We start from the raw sequence: 14682 nt of genomic DNA on the forward strand, positions 1-14682 counted from the left end.
TCACTGCTGGCATGTTTCCAGCTGTTGGAGAATGTGGAGCTGCATCGGGGTGAAAGAGTATCGGTAACCTGAGCAATTGGGTGCAGTTTGTTTCATATAGCACATCAGATATATAATAGCAAATTATTGTTGAATTTGTTATAGCAAAATACCTTATCAAAACTGGGAACTGCATGGGTTCCTCCTTTTTTTACAGATGAATTTTCAAGTACTTATGAAGTAAGTGCTTGTACTGGTTCCCCATTGAAAATGGTGTTAGAATTTGGTAGTGCTTGAGCTTTGGCCTTGTGTTGGAGAATATGCCTAAATGACTAAACACATACTTGTAGTATTCTGGCTACAGAAACCTGGTATACCAGCTGTGTAGCTGTTTTTCAGGAGTTCCTGCTGATTTTATACGTAGATACCAATGCAAAAATGTAGGAGGTAGCAACCATTAAATGTGCAGACTGTACAGGCAATTTGCTATTACATTAGATCGTGTTTACCTTCCTGTGTTTGCTTTTTAGAGGAGATGGAGCACAGTTTGGAGTCAGTGTATTTGAAAATCATATCATGGAGTCATGATAAAAATCTTCTCTTTCTTTGCTTGTGCTTGTACAAGGTGGTGGTGGTGGTGGTTAATAGCGGGTTCGTCTGTTGACAATCTAAGAGTTGTTAAATTACTGCCCAAAGCAGCAAAGTGAATGCCCTCAGAGTTGAAGACTGCGAGTGATTTACACCAACCCAACAGCTATGCCAGAACACAGTGCAGTCTTCTGTTTTATTCCCTTCATTGCATAAACTAATTGTATAAGCCGAAAAATAACATCGAACTTTGTAATAGCAAATGGAAACCCAGAGTTGATTGGAGAGTTTATTTCAATTTTAATATGTTTGGCACTAAGACCTCCTTCAGTTTCCTACTGTTGTCTGTAAAAACAATGTCTTGAAGCGATTCTGTGAATAGCTATTTATAGAATTGTTGTTCTCATATTCATGAAAAAATGTATAATGCTCAAAGCATTTTTTAAAAGGTTGGGTATTTGTGTAAGAGACGTGTCAGTTTGATTTTTAAACTTGCAAATCAAGCCTCCGTAAAGGGCAACAAGAGGGATTTTTTCTGGTTAATAATTCATGACAACTGGGTGAAGCTTGTTCCTAACACCATCCTAGCGGTGTCTATTTAAAGAAAGTAAATATATTTCTATTGAGGTGCTGATAGTGCAAGGAGCAGGAAGGAAATGCCACTTTCTGCTTTTGCAGAGAATGATTCAGTTTATGTTTACTCTGAAAATACAAATGTATTAAAAATCGGGGACAAGGCACATGTAGCAGTCATCTTTCTAGCCATTTGACTGTCCTGTTTGCCAGACACTGTGCAAAGCAGTAAATTACTGCCTGGATAAATGGCATGGCTTTTAAATTAGGAATCTGTCTCCTTTGGTTGCTGCTGCCTTATCAGTAAAATTATAAAAAAAAATTACATGAATCACTGAGCTGGAGGCTGGGAGAACAAAACAAAAAAAGCCGCTACCCCTGTGCTAATTTTTTATTTGGCTTAGGGAATTGGTGGTTGTAGCTCTGCAGCTATCTCAAACTTGTTGGCCAGTTGAGCTGCTTCTTGCATTGTTTTCTTGTTCCTTTCCTTTTCTGCTTCTTCTCTGTGTAGAGAAAGGAAAATAATATGTGGTGTCTGGTGTCTAGCAGTGTGTATCTGGACAGTCTTTCAGATTGTTCTTCGTGCAGTCAGAGCTCAAACTTCGTGGTAAAGATGCATGTTTGGTGCAGCCCTCCATCAGTGTCACTGACCCCATCTTGTAGGTCTCCATGAACCAGCAATCCTCCCAGCATTTGGAACCCAAGTGGCGAGTCTGGAATATGCTGGAGTCGAACAGGTGATGGGTCAGAAAGACTGCTGATTAAGTCATTCTTGCCAAGAAGTTTTGTATATGTGACCAGTTTGGACTCTTCACTTGCTGTCCTCTGTAGCTTTCTGGTAAGTCAGTAGCAAATTTCATGCGTGCAGGAGCCATATGCTCCTAAGAAATCATCCTAGGTCTGTAGTTTCAGATCCATGCCACTTATGTGTTACGCCTCATGTGAAACAGTAAGGATGGCCATTCTTGTATGAGATACCAGTGGCAGCCAGGCTTAGCGGAGCCATCTTCTTGGCATTTACTTCTAAGAGCAGGAACAGAACTTGGAAAGAAGCCAGGCTGAGGAGACAAAGAGCTCCCAGAAGCCTGCTTTGCAGCAGAGTGGGCATCTGACAACTTATAGGCAAGGCACACAGTAAACTAATTGCTCAAGACTTGTTCAATGCAAAACAAGTATCCGTGTACCTTGCTTGTTTCTTCATGACTGTCTGTGATTTGACCACTTAATTATGCATGGGCTGGCTCCGATGTGTCGTGCCAGGGACCCAGGTCCAGCACAGCTGCTTTTGGACATTAATAAGAGCTGTATTAAAAAGTGGTTGATCAAACTTCTCTGTTTGAATGACTTTAGTCAGCAAACTAAACAGTACCCTAGGATGAAGGTGCAGGAAGTTCTTCTGACTGTGGGCCATTTCCGTTTGATTTTTATGTGCTAGGTTCACCTTTGCTGCCCATCCTAGTGTGACATACCTGAACAGACCTTCACTGAAAGTAATTTAAGCGCTGATCTTACAATTTGATAGTAATAATGTGGTATCCTGCAGTTCAACATGCTAACTGTGTATTTGAATATTTAAGTATATTCTACTGTGATCTGTAAAGGTGATCCTCCAAAATAAGGTCTTACATAGCATTGTGTTATTTTCTGATAACAACAAGGAAATTTAAAACTTTTTGTCATAAACAAGTGGCAGGACAGCTTTCTGATTTTCATTGTATTTTTCAGTATGAAATTCTTCTGTTGCTGAAGGTTCTGGAATATTTGCTTCATCTGTATGCAGAGTGCTGGCTGATTTCATTCATATTATTACTTGAATGATTCTCAACGTGGTTTTTAAAAAAGAAAAACTAATGTGACGAGATAGCATCTGTTATATGCTATGGTTTCTGTAATATTTCTTAACTATAGCAAAACCAGACAATGTCCATTGGATTGTCGTATTTTTGACCTGACTAAAATGTATCTCCTTGCTATTTTTTTAAAAAAAAGGAATGCCTTTTCTTTCATTTGTTTATTCTGGTCATGAATGTTGAAGAAAGATAAATCAAAACTTGACCAGGTGAAGAGAAAGTCTACTAGAATAAAAAGGAGTGATAATAAAAAGCATTTCTCTGTAGATGAGAAGAGGCTGGAAATGTTTGGTGTGTTTAGCCTGACTTGCAAAGCAAAGCCAGGGAAAGGCTGATTTCTGTCCATGAATAAATATATCGATGGATGCATAAGCAGAGTAGGAAAAGAAATATGTATTGTCAGACAGTTTGTGCATTATTATTCTTGTATCTTTTAGCTGGAAGTGATGTTACACAATCAAGTGGATGTTAGGAGAAGACACTTAGTTGTTATCTCGGTGCAGTTCTGACACTGGCAAAGAAAAGGAGTAAAAGGAGGAAAGCAACTAATTGCTTTTATGGTGGAGCCATTTAGGTTTTTAAAAATCAGAGGACGGTGTAATATGCTGTCCTCTTCATCTCACTAGCATGTACTGATTTATTCCTCTTTAAAGCTAGGTTGCCACACTAACACGGCAGCATGCTGAAAACATAGAAGTGCAGACCCAGTCGCATCCACAGCACCATGAAGGGAGATCAGCTAACAATCTGTGTCTGGAAACTGAAGTGTCCAGTCCTGGGAAGTCAACGGTGATTTCTAACGCCTTCTGCAGAAATGCTGTCGTGAACAGATGATGATCCCATTTGTCCAAAGGAAGCTTGTGTTGAGAACTACTGCTGTAGTATTGAGGGTGATACTTACCCCATAGGAAGGGTTGTGTCACTGAAGCTTCCCTCCTCTGCCGGTTGCCATTACAGTAGTAGCACATTCCCAACCAAATGGTTTACCAAGAAGTCGTCTCTGCTTCAGAGGCCGGCTTGCATGATTCATACCTCAACCTTTTAAATGTATTTGAGAGAAGGTGGGGTGATGAGACCATAGGGGTACAGAAGTACCTACAGCTGGATGTTTGCCCCAGCTCTGGCTTGATCAGATTACAGGTTGAGTGCCTCTGCTTGTTACAGCTTTTTAGAAATGACAATTCTGCAGTTTTCAGGGAAAGGAGTGGGGGTTGTTTGTAGGGACAGACCTGTTTTTGAGTGTGAACATCGCTGACAGATCTGGTACTAATATGCTGTAGCTCAGCCGCATAATACGAGCTCAGTACAAGAGCCTGTAGCGATAAAACTGTACCATGAGCTGGAGGTTTCTCATGTCATGAGACTGTAAGAAGTGATTCCTTATGACAAAAGAGGAGAAGATTTTTCTGATATGGAAGGTCCTTTCTTGTGTTCTCAGGTGATCAAGAGTTTATTTGGGCTTGAAAACCCAGCACAGACCGCAGAGTGAATGTATGAAGTGGAGCCCAAGGGCTGTGCCTGTAGTAGGTAGGATTCGATTAGACTTGGCCTCAGCGTGTTTGTAAACTCTGTGGCAATCCCATTGCCCTCATCCAGTGAAAGATGATGTGGCATTTTTCCAGCTGCTAGGGATTTTGGCTGTGTTGTTTAAGAGAGTTATTTTGTGTCTGTTTTGAATCAGGGCTTGAAAACAATTGGGTCAATATTTGTACTGCCTTGTGGGTCAAAGATCTTTTCATTACATCTGTATAGGTTTTACAGTACATTTGACAAGCACACAATAAAGGCTGAAGTTAATATATCAATATTTAAAATAAACCTAATAATTTAATGAGAAGAATGTAATATTTAATGGTACAACTTTTAAAAATACCAGCTCCAAACCCCAGCTGTTTGGCTTAATTTGTTCAAAAGCAAGGTTACTCAGTGATGCATCTCACTGCTGAAAACATCCAAGAAGTGCATCATTAAATATGTATGCACACTTCTCTTTTTGGCGTGTTAAAGAAAAAAAAAGCTAAATAACTAGAGCCTTTGAAGAACTGAGATTGTAAATATTGTTATTTGAATGAGAAAAAATGGTGCACATCTTTCCACACAAGGGATTATTTTAACATCTATAATGAGAACCTTGCTCTTCTTCCTCATTCTTGTAGCGTCTCTAGTGTTTCAGCACATAACATGTCTTATTCATAGTTCTGTTTGATAATGAATATTGCATATATGGGCCTCTGTCACATGGTTTGTCATACGAATGGATTTGTCTTTGCTTTAGCTGCAAAACACAGGAGTCAGAATGACTCAGGTCCATGTATGACACTGGCATTCTACCCGGCACTGAACAAGACTTGTATGTTTAGGTCTTTATGGAGTGGGGTTTTTTGGTTTATTAGTAACAAATTCTGTATTAGATGACTTATGCTTTCAGGGCTCAAGTACTTGTGGTGCTTCTTCATGGACTTCTGTAAAAACATTACGTATAATCTACATAACGCACATTCTCTCGTGTCAATCTGGCATGAAGGGGAGTAATACCAAAGCTAGGAAAGAAAATTTCTTATCGGAAGGACCCTTGTGATATCAGATTATAATCCTTTCCTACTGAAGGGGAAGTTAAATTCATTCCATGAATGGCATTGCTCCGGGAGAGCCATGGATGTTGTCTACCTTGACTTCAGCAAGGCTTTTGACACAGTCTCCCATGATATCCTCCTAGGGAAGCTCAGGAAGTGTGGGCTGGATGAGTGGTCGGTGAAGTGGATTGAGAACTGGCTGAATGGCAGAACTCAGAGGGTTGTCATCAGCAGCGCTGAGTCTAGTTGGAGGCTGGTAACAAGTGGTGTCCCCCAGGGGTCAGTACTGGGCCCAGTCTTGTTTAACTTCTTCATCAACGACCTGGATGAAGAGTTAGAATGTACCCTCAGCAAGTTTGCTGATGACACCAAACTGGGAGGTGTGGTAGACACACCGGAAGGCTGTGCTGCCATTCAGCGTGACCTGGATAGGCTGGAAAGCTGGGCAGAGAGGAACCTGATGAGGTTCAACAAAGGCAAATGCAGGGTCCTGCACCTGGGGAGGAACAACCCCATGCATCAGTATAGGCTTGGGGCGGACCTGCTGGAGGGCAGCTCTGTGGAGAGGGACCTGGGAGTGCTGGTGGACGACAGGCTGACCATGAGCCAGCAGTGTGCCCTGGCTGCCAAGAAAGCCAATGGGATCCTGGGGTGCATCAAGAAGAGTGTGGCCAGCAGGACGAGGGAGGTTCTCCTTCCCCTCTACACTGCCCTAGTGAGGCCTCATCTGGAGTACTGTGTCCAGTTCTGGGCTCCCCAGTTCAAGAAAGATGAAGAGCTACTGGAGAGAGTCCAACGGAGGGCTACAAGGATGGTGGGGGGACTGGAACATCTCTCCTATGAGGAGAGGTTGAGGGAGCTGGGCTTGTTCAGCCTGAAGAAGAGAAGGCTGCGAGGGGACCTAATATATACTTACAAATATCTGAAGGGTGGGTGTCAGGAGGATGGAGCCAAGCTCTTTTCAGTGGTGCCCAGTGACAGGACAAGGGGCAATGGGCACAAACGAGGCACAGGAAGTTCCGTCTGAACATGAGGAAGAACTTCTTCCCTCTGAGGATGACGGAGCACTGGCCCAGACTGCCCAGGGAGGCTGTGGAGTCTCCTTCTCTGGAGATATTCAAGACCCGCCTGGACAAGGTCTTGTGCAGCCTGCTGTAGGTGACCCTGCTTCGGCAGGAGGGTTGGACTAGATGACCCACAGAGGTCCCTTCCAACCCCTACCATTCCATGATTCTGTAATTGTTCAGCCTGGAGAAGAGAAGGCTGTGGGGAGACCTGATTGCAGCCTTTCAATACTTAAAGGGAGCCTATAGGAAAGATGGGGACAATCTTTTTAGTATAGACAACAGTGACAGGACGAGGGGTAATGGTTTTAAACTAAAACAGGGTAGGTTTAGGCTGGATATAAGGAAGAAATTCTTTACAATGAGGGTTGTGAAACACTGGAACGGGTTGCCCAGAGAGGTAGTGGAGGCCCCATCCCTGGAAACATTCAAGACCAGATTGGACAGGGCTCTGAGCAACCTGATCTAGTTAGCAGTGTCCCTGCTCGCTGCAGGGGGGGTGGACTAGATGACCTCTAGGGTCCCTTCTGACCCAGAACTTTCATGATTCTATGTGGCATTATTCCTTTATCCTTTTACTGTGTGTGTGAACTGAGCGGGAAGCTAGAAGTGGATTGCGTCTGGTGTTTGACAGCAGAAGTCCCTCACTGTATTTCAGCTAGGAATTTAAGGACTGAGGGCTGTCAGGCCCTTGAAGGTGGACAAGGCCCTGAGAAGGTGATGCTAGTCTTTTGGCACAACTAGAAGGTGTTGAGTTGGAATCTCTTTTTCAAATAAACTAGTCAGTCACATGCTGGAAGAGGTGGCAGAGAGTAGTTTTCAATGGAAATCTGGATGAGGACTCCACTTGGACAAGGAGCTGTGGTGGTGTGAAGTTTTGCTTCTCATTGGCACTGGAATTTGGGTGTAAACCTGAAGCAGCTAGTAAAGCAACAGTGGTGGCATAGAAAGTAATCTGGGCGTTTTTCTGGGTGTGGCAGTCATCCTGATTTCATGAATTTGAGGTGTAATGTTAGGAGCTGCCATAGTGGCATTAGAAGCTTGAGACCAGGGATGGCATTGCTGGAATTGAAATGCCAGTTTTTGGATAAGAAAATGACCCACAAATTCCAGAGTTGTGTGTCTGTCACATTTTTAATGGGAGATGGAAGAGAATCTCTTCAAGGATGCAGCACTTGCTGAAGGACTATTGTAACTGAGTGGTGAGCAGGCTGAGCAGTGCAGAAATCAGAAGCGAAATCTTAAAGGTGAGTTCGTCCTCTAGTGAAGATCCAGATGTGCAATAAGCAGCACAAAAGTTAACTTGTCAAAAGTAGGAAAGCTAACTAATCTGTAATAGGAGTTCTCATCCTGGGGGTCCTGGCACTGGCTTGAGGCAGCTGAGGGCAAAACATTCAAAGGTTGAACTGCTAGCTCTGGTAGCAGCCCGAGTGCTAATCCTGGAAAGCTCACCTGTATGCATTTGCTTCCTCTTTAATATATAAATAACTCCTCACCTGTATCTCTAAAATCAGTACCTTGGAGTTCAGAAATAATAATAATGAGCTGGTACCTGCACTGATGGGTCCATGTTGGAAAGTGTGTTCCAGTTCCTTTGCCAGTGAAGAACACTGCCTCTTTGCTGACTTACACTACAGGGATTGTTTATTTTGAAGTGGGGAAGATTTCTAGCTCAGCAGTTAATGCAGTAGGAGAGTCAACCTAGCAACAGTTCATGGTCACCTGAAAGTTGTAGCTCATGTTTTTTTACAACCACCTAAAAATTGGCATTTGAGTGGCATAAAAGAAGATGGGAAAAGTGGTAGGGGATTGCCACAGACAATGAAAATGGAAGGAAATATTTCATGGAGGTCAATTTCCCATCAGACTGATTTCATTTTTAAAAGGAAATCTCTCTGCTTTCATAACATGGAAATTGTTCAAGCCCCATTAGGGAAACAGTGCTACATCAAACACAGCAGATCTCTAATAAGTATTTCCCACTGCTAAATATCTCCCTTATTATTGTGAGGGAGACAGGAATAGAAAATGAGTTTAGAGTTTAATTCACAACATAGGTCCAGTTTCTGAAATGAGGAAACCAAAGAATTTCAAAAAGGGAAGATAACTTTGGAGTCAGCCAAATTTAGGTACTGTTGAATTCTCAAGTATTGAGAATGCTTCTAAGATATTTTGTGGTGTGCAAGAATATTATCCTTGCTGTCTAAATGAAGGTGGGTTGTGACTTTCCTATGGAGATGAGATTGGAAGTTGTCTTTTGTTGAGATGGGCCGAGACTTGGTAAGCTTTGGCTATAGATAACTCTAAATGTTATAAAAAAGATGGGAGACTTGAGTTTTTGTGCAAGAGACCTTCATGATCTGGCTGCTGGAAACTGTTTTGTTGTTACATTTTTCAACTTAAATATTTCGGTGAAGATAACTTGTGGTCAAGTCGACTAGCATACATGAAAGTCACTTCTTTAATGGGTGTCTGTGTCAAGTTTTCAACTGCTATGGGACTTAAATAAGAATTTTCATACTGTTCACATCTCCTGAGGCCATAATGTCATATAAAGTTTCAGTATATACTTGGCCTTAACTAAAAGCAATGTATGCTTTCACAAAACATCTGGGAGTTGAGAGACCCGGGTACTTACTGCTTCTTGGTCATGGTTTGCTGTTACTTGGCAATGAGCTGCTCTACATCCTTGTGCCTGTTTCCACTTCTGTCCTGACTTCGTCTAGTTGAGAAGCCCTCTGTGAATAGGGCTGCAGCAGGGACGCTGTGTTACTGCCTAATTAGCACCTGGTACAGCATGGTTCCAACCCACTGCAGTACAGCTGCTTTGGTGTTGGAGATGTTAATGTCTTCTAGCTGAGAAGGGCTTGCGGTAAATGGAGCCAATGGTGTGTAATAAGCTAGCCCTCAGTCTCTTTTCTCCTCCTTAATTAAAAAAGTTTCTTGTGTTCATGCCCAAAGCTTGCACATAGATTTGGTTGAATATGCAGCGACGGCTTTGCTGACTGACCTATTATTAGCACAGTTCAAAAACTGGCTTCTAGGACATCAGCTTTCCTGATTGCTGGGAGGGTAACTGCTCTCTCAGCGTGCCTGTCAGGTTGCCTTCTCTGTTGAAGCTCTGCCAGTTCAGATACTTCTCTCTAATGCTTCATATCCTAGCTGTTTCCCCTCCTCACTATGCTTTCTGTTGTTGCATGTGTGGTTTTTTTTTTTTAAATTCTTTAAGAGATAGTGTACTGGAAATAGTGATCTTTTTAAATAATGTATATTCTGTCTTCATACATGTGATCTTCCTATGTAAGCATATACACTCCACTAGTAATCAGTGTTATGTGATAAATGTGTTTGGAAGTTTTGGTTCTTTTTTTTAAGGAGTTTGAAAAAAGTTCTTGAAATACAAGTGACTGGCAATAAATGTCAGTTTTCCACAAATACTTGCCTTACTTGCTTTAAGGCTTTTTACCATTAAAAATGTGGACTTGACCCTGCTTCTCTCTCCTGTTGTTTGCTTGCTTCTACAGTCTTGGTATTTTATAGCAGCTCTGCACACTTGCAGTTGGCATCGTACAGAGCAGAAATGATAAAGCCCTTGGCCTGTATGTACAGTGGTTACAATGTACTCCATTGTACAACACTGCCTTCCTTTTGATTTGGGGTTAGTGTGTAAGGACAGAAGACACTCTGTAGGGTCCTTTCACAGAGAATTGTCTTTCAGTCCCATCTTCTTTGATGACAACTCTTATTATTATATCCCAGTACTGGAAGACACACAAACAACCTCACACTGCAAGTCATAGGAGTTTTAGGTTCACTGTGTGCGGTTGTATTTTTGAGCATTTGCAACTACACGGATGCTGTTTACATCACCAGTCTCCTCCAAATACTCTGCTGCATTAGAAGATCTGTAAAATCTGCAGGCAGCCTCTGCCACTGGTGTGTAATATTCTCTTGCTTGCAGCCTGTCTTTCCGTTTTCCTGATGTTTTTGCCTTCTCGGACTTAGGACTCTTCACCAGGTGGGAAATGAATATTCATCTTCATTACTGCTTCTAATTAATCTTTCCACTTAGGCACATTTTCCAGTGCATTCTGACTGCTTGACATCATTGTCCATCCTTCACTTACGCCTATTATTGTTTTTTGTTAGTATGTTCTCATCTCTGATACCTAGTTTGTGATAATTGTAGCCCTGCTGATGTCGAGTCATTCCTCATGCACTTGCGCTGGGGAGAAGGAGTAGGGGCTGTGATGTAGAGGATTTAGGCTTCTGTCTTCATTCACATCCCAGGATAAGTAATTTCCAGTATCTGAATTTCCAGTGTGGAGATTGAGCCGGGCTTTAAGACCGGCACATGCCTTTTATCCAAGATGCACTCTGCATCATGTGAGAGGATAAAGAGGTACTAATGTACAAGCAAACTGTTAGTGGTTGGAAAACATATTTAAATCCAGAATCTTCAGGACATAGTAAACACTCAGCTGTCCAATTAGTCCAATAACAGTTTTGTCTGGGGAGATATGTATAACATTGCTATTTCAAGGCTGCAGTTATACATCAAAAGTGAAGTTTTACCCCTGTGCCACATTACGAAGAGCTCTCGTACTGTCTGGGGGCTGGGGATTACTAGAACCTACCCCTGATTTCAAGGCTGGTCACGGTGTGCCTGCAGAGCTTTACTGAGCCTTTTGCTACTGCTGCAGCTGCAACCTATGCAGACACCATCAGAGCAATGATGTGCTGCAAACTGGTTAGCAGTACATCCCTGGCTGCTCCAGATGACTGTCTGCTTCAGAATTGGAGAAGTCCATGGGTTGTTAGCTGACACGGCACAGCTGTGCTGCCAGCTATTTCAAGTGCTGTTTGTTGAAGTCTAACTCGCAGCTGACCTAGGCGAATGGTGTCTTGCTGATAACAGTATGTTGAATAAACGGTGTAAATTGTAAGTTATTTACCTGTGCAATATGTCTCACTTAGGAGGACTGTGAATAATTTGGACAGGTGGTTTACTACTCTGAGTTGATTATTTCTGATTGATAAACAGCAGTAAGTGCAGTTTAACAAGAGAAATAATAAAATATTGATTAGCATGGTACAGCTGTCTGGTACTAAGCGATGCTCATTGAAGCCCCTGTTGAAACAGTAGTAAAATTCTGAAGGAAGTTTTTTGTCTTTTATTCTAGCTGCACTGGGCTTACTCAGGACAGATAGGCATAAGGCCTTAGTTAATAAAAAGTACTATGAAGTGGAACGCTAATGCCTGAAAGTTTGCAATATGGCCAAAAAAATGTCCAAGGAGTGCCGTTGGAGAAACTTACAGAATTTATCTTAGGCAATTTCAGCTTTGAGACCACAGAAAAATAAAAAATATTCTGTATTTAAGGAAACTTTAAGAACAATATGGTATTTTACAAAAGATGTCTTTATCCTGTAATTTCCAAAAAAATAACGAGTTCATAAAATTGAGGTGTTTTTTCTGCTTTTAATCCAGATTTGCTTGCTAAATAGTAAAGTAAGCATAGGACTGTTGTTTGTGAAGAACACCTTTCTAAATGGAGATAAGACTTAGGACTTACTTGAGCTGTTTCTTTCCCCTAGCCACTGAAGTCCATGTTGCAGTGGTGCATCTTAGTCATCTGTCAGGTGCTTCTGCCAGCCACTCTCCCATAACCCCAGATCTTTATACTCTGTCACTAGCCCATGCTTTAATTAAAATTTCCTAAACATGCTTGAAGGGAAGCTGGCATCATGCGTGGTGAGCAGCAACAGTGCAGTGGTTCCAAGGACAGTCTGAGTCTTGCAGCTGTCATCCCCTTCCTAGCAGTCCCATACCACAGTAGAGGGCTAGACTGGATCATTAAATATCATACATGCTTCCCCTGCCCCAGGAGAATTCCTGGTTGCTATGATACTTTTGGGATTTGAGAATAGATGGAACTGTGCCTTTCAGTTCTTTAGCTCGGGGCTTGTCCACTGAAGTTGAAATGTCCTTAGGTGCGGATCCACGACGGCTTTTTACTGGCATTGCCTCAAAAGCAACGTGGTTGGTTATAATATTACAACAATCCATAATTCAGTGAGGTGGCTGGTAAGTAACTGGTACCTGACAACAAAGTAAAATGCTTTAGTGATTGTGTTTTAAATAATATGCATGTATCAATGCCCTGTAAAAATGATATTCAAAGGAACTCATTAGACAGTGTGCTTTCTGTAGGTGGAACGTACATCCTCTCTGCAGTGTGTGCTTCTGAGTTTGTTATAAACTACTTGTGTGCGGGGTAAGTTGACTTACTCATGCCAAATGCTATCAGTAAGTGTCATAGTCTAAAATTATCTCGGATAAATTTCTGGCTGTGCGTTGTATCCTTGTGCAGACATACAGGAAGACAGAAACCTGTAGACATTTTTGCCAGTAAAAGTTGCTGGGAGGAGCCTGTCAGATGCTGCAGTAGTACTCTTTGAGCATAATGATGTCATACGTACTAGATGGATGAGGTGAAAAGCTTCTCTCATTAGACTTGCATACAATATATTTTTAAATGTGGAAAATCAGTTTGAAAAGTGGCACTGCTTTTCTGCTGCCAGAAGTAGGGTTTCAGTGTACTGACTGCAGATGTATCTTATCACTGACAACTCATACCAGTATCTTTTGCCATATCAGTGTGTTGCATATTCAGATTTAGGTCCCTCTTTCATACATGTTGACCTTTCAGTTAGCATTTTTGCTGACATGAAGAAGAGTACACAGGAAGGGGATATAGGTAAAATAAAGCTGGAGGTCGTCAGCCATTCTGACTTGCAGACTGAAATATGTCTGATGTATTTGCACTCATCCCCAGTGTTCCTGCATTTCACTGAAAAAAATTGTTCTGGCTTCATTGCCTTTGTGTAAGGGGAGAATTAACTACCCTTTTGTGGCTGGGTGAGTATCTTAGCCTCTTCAGAAGTCCTGTTGCAAAGCTGATTGTTGAAACAAGATCTCTGAATTCCTTGAAAATGCATTTTCTCTTGGTTGAGAGGTAGCATAAGATATTTCATAATGCAGAGTGAAGCCTTCCCCCCTCCTCCACTGGTATTTCATGGAGGACTTACCAGGGTTCAGGCTAAAGTTGTGTCTCCTCCTTCCTGTCATTGCTCCTCCTGCCTCAAATTTTGCTTCATGCAGAACTGATAGGATCTGTGTCCACAGCTTTATCTTGATTCGTATCTGAGCTTCCTGGGCATGTCCTGTTTTCTCATGCAGGAATTTTGTCTGTGTAGGAGGACGGCTTTTGCAATTTCATTTTGGTTTTTGAAGGGGCTGTACAGGTTGCCTTCAGAGCAGGTTTAGAACGTGAAGGAGACTTGCATGTAGTTGGACTGGCAATTACAAATGTAATTGTGTATGACATGTCACTTTGTGTCACCTTCTTTATACGTGCATTTGAGCACTCTCGTATTGTAGCTGAAAGTGTGAGCTTGGAAATAACAACATAAGGCTCCTACCGTTGAAGAATGCAGGCATTTAGCCACAGCCATCCAAATCCTTTAGATTTATGCTGGTACTTGGTCATAGCCACTGAGCAACTTCTCTGGGTTTATGCCAGGAAGATGGCTAATGGAACAATCTTTTTATGATCTGTGTAGCTAAATGGCTATAATAATGTGGGATATTAGAGTAACAGATGCTGTTGACCATCCTGCAGTAGATCAAAGTTTGTATATACAGGAACCATGTACTTCCTTTCACAGTCACGGGTATAATTTGAAGCTTCTCATTTGTTGCTATGGTATTATGTTATCAGAACGATCAGAGTCAGAAGTGGTAATTTTAATGAATTAAGTGAAAAGTGCCAGTCTGCAACAGTCTCAGCTCAGAGCCTAAGGAATAGTTCTTTGCTATCAGTAGTAACACAAAAGGGTGCTCTGTAGATGACTTCAAGACATTGTTGGCATCTGAGGATTTCAAAGACTTGAACTACAAATCCAAACTTGCTAAAACAGTCATGTGCCATAAGATGTGTTTGGTTCATATTGCTGTTGCAGTTTTGTGTGGCCTCAGCCTATATCCCCTGA

General features: G+C 41.9%; 1 protein-coding gene across 5 annotated transcripts in view; it reads left to right on the forward strand.

Annotated features, from left to right (window-relative positions):
- The window catches only part of PLCB1 (phospholipase C beta 1), a 425067-nt gene that overhangs the window by 12563 nt on the left and 397822 nt on the right, over window positions 1-14682 (forward strand). The gene's annotated exons all lie outside the window — the stretch shown is intronic.

Source organism: Opisthocomus hoazin, chromosome 2 (genome assembly GCF_030867145.1).
Source record: "Opisthocomus hoazin isolate bOpiHoa1 chromosome 2, bOpiHoa1.hap1, whole genome shotgun sequence".
Classification (NCBI taxonomy): domain Eukaryota; kingdom Metazoa; phylum Chordata; class Aves; order Opisthocomiformes; family Opisthocomidae; genus Opisthocomus; species Opisthocomus hoazin.